The sequence below is a fragment of the Rhinolophus ferrumequinum genome, chromosome 5, assembly GCF_004115265.2.
Source record: "Rhinolophus ferrumequinum isolate MPI-CBG mRhiFer1 chromosome 5, mRhiFer1_v1.p, whole genome shotgun sequence".
Classification (NCBI taxonomy): Eukaryota; Metazoa; Chordata; class Mammalia; order Chiroptera; family Rhinolophidae; genus Rhinolophus; species Rhinolophus ferrumequinum.
Genome location: NC_046288.1, coordinates 65,460,533 through 65,466,820, shown reverse-complemented (window position 1 = coordinate 65,466,820; position 6,288 = coordinate 65,460,533). Strand labels below are relative to the sequence as shown.

General features: G+C 33.2%; 1 pseudogene; it reads right to left on the bottom strand.

Moving 5' to 3' along the window:
* Positions 1-3,913: 3,913 nt before the first annotated feature.
* LOC117022474 (nucleophosmin-like) lies at positions 3,914-6,036 on the bottom strand (annotated as a pseudogene).
* Between the last annotated feature and the right edge of the window lie 252 nt (positions 6,037-6,288).

Here is a 6,288-nt window from a genome sequence, read left to right as displayed (position 1 = left end):
TGTTGTCCCAGGTTGGAGCTTTTATGAATAGTAGTTCTATAGCATTCTTTAATGTCTTTTGGGAAAGTCATAAGTGTATACCAATGAGTATGACTATATCATATTTTCACTTTGCTAAGTGATTTTTCAAAAGCAGTTGTAAAAACTTACATTCTTGCTTGCAGTGTTTGGGAGTTTTAGTTGCTCCAAATACTTGACAACACAAAAAATTATCAGTTCTTTTAATTTTAGCTATTCTGGTAGTGATTCCTCATTCAACATTTAGTTCTCCTCACCCCTCGCCCCGTAACTAATTATAATCTGTCCAAGGATGAATGTCCTCTTTTGTCAAGCTCATTTTTAATATTTTATCCATTTTTTAATTGGCCTATCTGCATGTTCTTATTTTTTTAATTGAGTTTGTTAATATACTGTATATACATCCTGTGTCTGACATATACTCATATGAATGGCAAATGTCTTCTCCCACATCTGACTGGGCTTCACTTTTTTCATGCTAACTTTGAACATTAGAAATGTTTAATTTTAATTAACCTATTTCATCAATATTGGTTCTTTATGATTATTACTTTTTATTTCTTAAGAAATCTTTGCACATTCCAAGTTTATGAACATTTTCTCATGTTAATTTCTAAACATTGTTTGTAATATGCCTTTCACATTTTAAAACAACACCCTAGATACTGTCTAAAGAATATATGACACAGCTCAAGAGAGTGTGTAAAGAAGTTCTTTAGGAAATTTTTTAAAAAAAATTTAAAATCTCCAGGTGAGATATAATCACCACAGAGACCAGGATGGTGCAAAGGAAATAAAGAAAGTGAACTGAAAATAAAAATAGATTTTGGATATAAGGGAGATTTGCTGTTTGATTGCAAGCTGGGATTACAAATAAGGAATGGTTGATGATGATATCTGTTGTTGTTGTCGTTGTTGTTGTTGTTTGGGGTTTTTTTGGCTCAAGTTGTGATTCAAAAATGTGAGAAGAGCAAGTTGTGGTTTTGATAAATAATGAATTCTCTTTAGGATATATTAAGCCTCATTAGTAAATATCAAACAGATCATTATATATACAACACTGGAACTAATATTAAAGGTTATATTTAAAGATCTAATTTGTGAGTTACCAGCATTTAGGTGGTATGGAAAGGGGCTGAATTGAATCTTCAGGCTTTCCAACATCTAGAACACCAACATCAGAGGAAAAGGAGAAACAGAGAGAGTAGTAGCCATTGGATCAAAAGTAAAGCAGGAGAATATACTGTTACAGACGATTGGCATGATTGGCATGTAGAATGATCCTGAATGATGACTTAAGAAGAGGAGAAGGAACTGTCTGTTGAGTTGATACAAGAACGTAATAAAAGATTCTCAGAAGAATGTGTTTTAGTTCATTGGTGGGAACAGAAAGCAGATTAGAGAAAAATGAAGGCTGGATAGTGCTGAAGAATAATTAAACTCACAGATACAGGCTATTCTTTATTTTAAAAAATGCCTTTTTTTACTTTTTATTGAGAAGTGGGTTAAAGTAATGAGGTAGCATCTAAAAGGGGCGTGGTTAAAAATTGACTTTTTTTTAATGAAGGCAAAACTGAATAAGTTCATACATACATACAGACAGGTAAGTTAAGGCATTGGGAATAACTGAGTTGCATAGGAGATATTAATGATGGTGAATAAAGCAGAGTTGAAACAGTACTTGAGAAAAAGGAAGGTCTAACATTCAAATCATAAAATAAAGTGTTGGCCTTTGAGAAGAACAGAGGCTCTTCTTTTATTGTAATGGATAATTTAGTTATTGATTCAAATTTCTGTGCAGATTCATGGATGAAAGATGAGGTATTTTCTACCAACTTTTTTCCCCCTTCATTGAAGTTCAATGTAAGGACACTGCCTTAAAAGTGAGTTAGGAAAAGGGAGCATTGACATTTTAAGAAAGAGAGAAGACAGTCATCACCTTGAAGAATGGGAAAGTGATTTTATTGTGCAAACAGTAAGACATTCAGGTAGTGATGAGAGATTAGTTGAGGTCTGTGTTTTAAAGTAAATTTAAACTTAAGTTTAAAATAAAAATAATCAACCTCATTTTGTGATGTTTGCTGTAATGTCTAATTGCTTGGATTTATACACAGAGGATATTGACTAAATTGTTAGTTCTGCAGGCTTTCAGATTTACCAGATGAAAATAAGAAAATGAGTGGTGCACGGGGAATGAGAATGGCTTGCAAAAAGACTGGCTGTCATAATGGGCCATGCGTATAGACTGATGGGGAAACAGCAAAACATGATAGGGTTGGTGGAATAGGGTCTCGTTAAGGTGGAGATGTAAAATTACATTTTTGTTATGGCATATATAACATTAAGAAAAACTTGTATATAAAATTTCATTTGCTTCTGTATACACATACGTGGTAAGTCTTTATACTTTAGATGTTAAAGGGTTTTTTTTTGCAATGTACATATATTACACGATTCTTTAAGAAAAATAACTTTTAAAATTATTTCAATAACACTAATCAATAAAATAGAAAATATTCATAAAAGGAGTATGATGCTGCAATTAAGATATGATATCTATTAAGTAACTGTATATCGTACTTATGCTGTTAAATTAAATTTTCATGTATAAAATGTCCCAATAGAATGGTGATTAATCACTATACAAAAAGTTAATTTTAGCATTTTATACATATTAATTTACAAAAGCCAAATGAGGTACATTCAATTATAATTCTCATTGCATTGTTTAGGAAATTGAGTCTCTGAGAGGCTGTGTTATATGCCCAAAGTCATATATCTGTAAGTGGTAGAGTTGAGATTTGAATGGAACCTTTCTGGATTGAGGATCATGGTCCATTTCAACCATACAATATGTAAGCATAGAAAAAAGCCTGGAAGGATTCACTATTAAAAATAATAGCAATGATTGCTTCCTTCTGTTTGATGACAATTTGAAAATATTGTTCTGAATTTTCTATTTTTTATAATATAAAAGCATTATATGATTAAAAATGGAAAATAATACACTTTTCAAGAGCATTGGGAATTTTATATAAGCTGTACTAATGTTTTTTCAAAGGCAAACAGGAGGCATGCAGACACAAAATGTTTTGTTGGGTACAGCATGATTCAGGGATTCAGACTGAGGGAATGAATAACCTGCATCTTGTACGGAAAACTATAGGACTGTTCTTTCTATCTTCGAAGGACAGACCTAAATGTGTACAGTTTTTTATTACATCAGTATTTAAAATTACATAGCACAAAATAAAACTGTAACATATTATGAATTGATTGAATACATGCTACCCGATACATTGAATTGAAGAAGCAATACTGGTAAATACATGTAGACATAAAGAGAATTTTTCATAGGCAAATTATCAGTACAATTCGCTACTTTCTTATCTGTGTTCTTTCCTCACTTTTCATTAATTTTCTTTTTCATCCCTTATTTAATATGCATTTTAAATTATAAATTTAAAATTTAGGATTATAAATTTAAAAAAGGTGATATTTTTAAACATACTTATAGCAAATATAGATCAGTATTTTAAGTAAAAAAGATACACATATATATGTATATATATATACTTTTATTTTATTTTATTAAAATGAGTTTATTTCACATGCATATTTTTGTCTCCCCACCATTTCTATTTGTATGACCACCACTACTACTAAGTCCTATCTTCACATTCCATATATACATAAAACTGAGCAAAGGATAGAGTTCCATCTTTGAAAACTAAACAGGCATTTCGGACAACCCGTTCTTGGCAACGGAACCTGGTAACATTTGTCAGACATGGTAGGGAAAATTCACTCTGCATTATAAAAGGGACAGCCAGATATCAACTGTTACAAAACTGAAATAAGGTGGAAAATTTAACAAAGTGTTTAAACTATTTTCTTAAAGAGACTTCTTCCATTGCCAGAGATCTTGAACAGCCTCCTGGTCAGTCATCCAGAATTAGTGCTTCACATAAGTGATGGACTTGGCTTCCACTTTGGGAAGAGAACCCCCGTTTTCTATACTTGCTTGCGTTTTTATTTTAATGCCTTCTACAGAACTAGGCCCTTTCAGTGTTTTAGTTTTATCCTGTTTTTTTGAAGGGTTCTTGACCTTTTGATCTTGGTATTGACGGCTTTGAGTCCTTTCCATTGTGGTTCAATTTCTGTGCATTTTTCCCTGGAATATCTCAAACAGATTTCTTTTTCTCTTCTTTTTAAGATTTTTATTAAAATATAGCTAACATACAGTATCATATTAGTTTCAGGTGTACATCATAGTTACTCAACAGTACCCACACCTAGCACTATACAGAGTTATTACCACATTATTGATTATATTCCCTATGCTAAAGAAGTGATCACCACGATAAGTCCAGCAACCATCTGACACTGTATCACGCTATTACAATATGATTGATAATTTCCCCCTTTTTTAAATTTTTCAGTTAGAGTTGACATTCAATATTATTTTATACTAAGTTCAGGTGTACAGCATAGTGGTTAGACATTTATATAATTTAGGAAGTGATCCCCCTGACTAGTACCCACCTGGCACTATACATAGTTATTACCATATTATTGATTATATTCCCTATACTTTACATCCCCATGACTATTTTGTAACTATCAATTTGTGTTTCTTAATCCCTTCACTTTTTTCACCCTGCCCACAAGTCCTCCCATCTATCACCCCAATAAATCTAGTACACATCTGACACCGTAATTATTACATTATTGACTGTATTCCTCATGCTATACCCTATATCCCCATGACTACTGTGTAACAACCAATTTGCACTTTTTAATCCCTCCCCTTTTCACTCCTCCCGACATCCTTCCTTCCCATCTGGCAACCATCAAAATGTTCTCTGTACTTATGAGTTTGTTTATGTTTTGTTTATTTTGTTTTTTTTAGATTCCACTTATAAGTGAAATCATATGGCATTTGTCTTTCTCTGTTCTGACTTATTACACTCAGCTCAGTACCTTCTAGGTCCATCCACGTTGTCACGTTGTAGCATGTTGGGTTTATTTGGATAAATACCAGAAGTGGGATTACTAGGTCCTTCTTTGTCTCTTGTTACAGTCTTCGTTTTAAAGTCTATTTTGTCTGGTATAAGTACTACTACCCAAGATTTTTGTTTGTTTGTTTGTTTGTTTGTTTCATTTTCATGAAATATTTTTCCATCTCTTTACTTTCAATCTGTGTGTGTCTTTCGATCTGAAGTACGTCTCTTGTAAGCAGCATATATCCATTGCTTTCTTATCCATTCAGCCTCCCTATCTTTTGATTGGAGCATTTAATCCATTCCCACTGAAAGTGATTTTTGATAGGTATGTAATTATTGCCATTTTATTATTCATATTATTTATTTATTTATTCATTTATTTATTTTTCATCTTAAGTAGGACCTTGCTTTTCAACGCTTTTAATATTTCCAACAGATTTCTTTATGGGAACTTTTTCTTCATCTTCCTCAGCATCATACTCATCATCACATCATCTTCATCATCGTCATCGTCAACAGCAGCAGCAGCAGCAGCATCGTCAGCAGCAAGTTTTATTCTTTCTTGTGGAAACTTGCTACCACTTACAGGAGTAGAACTATTTCCAGATATACTAAGGAGTTTTACATCCTCCTCCTCATCATCTTCTGACTCTGTATCTTCCTCCACAGCTACTATGTGCTGCCCACTAATATGCACATGCCCTGAACCACACTTGAACTATAAGACCACAGGTGGTGTTATTTCAAGGGAAATCCTTGGCTGTCCAGACATTTTCAATGTTGCCAGTGTTACTTTAATTGGACTGCCTTCATAATTCATTGGCTCTGCTTCAAAAATGTGCAATTCATCCTTTGCACCAACACCTAATCTGACCGTTCTTAAAGATAATTGGTGCACATTTTCATCATTATCCACGTGAAAGTGATAATCTTTGTCAGCCTTTAGTTAATGACTGAAAAGATAGTTCTGGGGCATCAGTGCTCTCATGTCCATGTCCATCGAATCTTCCATGGGCTGGTGGCATGTACTTAGGTGGGAGAGAGGAATGGATGGACATAAATGACTACTGCTCAGCAGAACAGATGTGCAAGATAGAATCGCATCAGGAAAAATACGTAGTGTATACTTGAACCATTATCAAAGGACCCACATGGATAAAGGTCCCTGAATCTGGATAACTTCCTTATTCATTAATGATATAGTTTTAGTCATATAGATGTTCAAATACTTTACTCAGAAAATAGGAATAATTGGCAGAGTAGA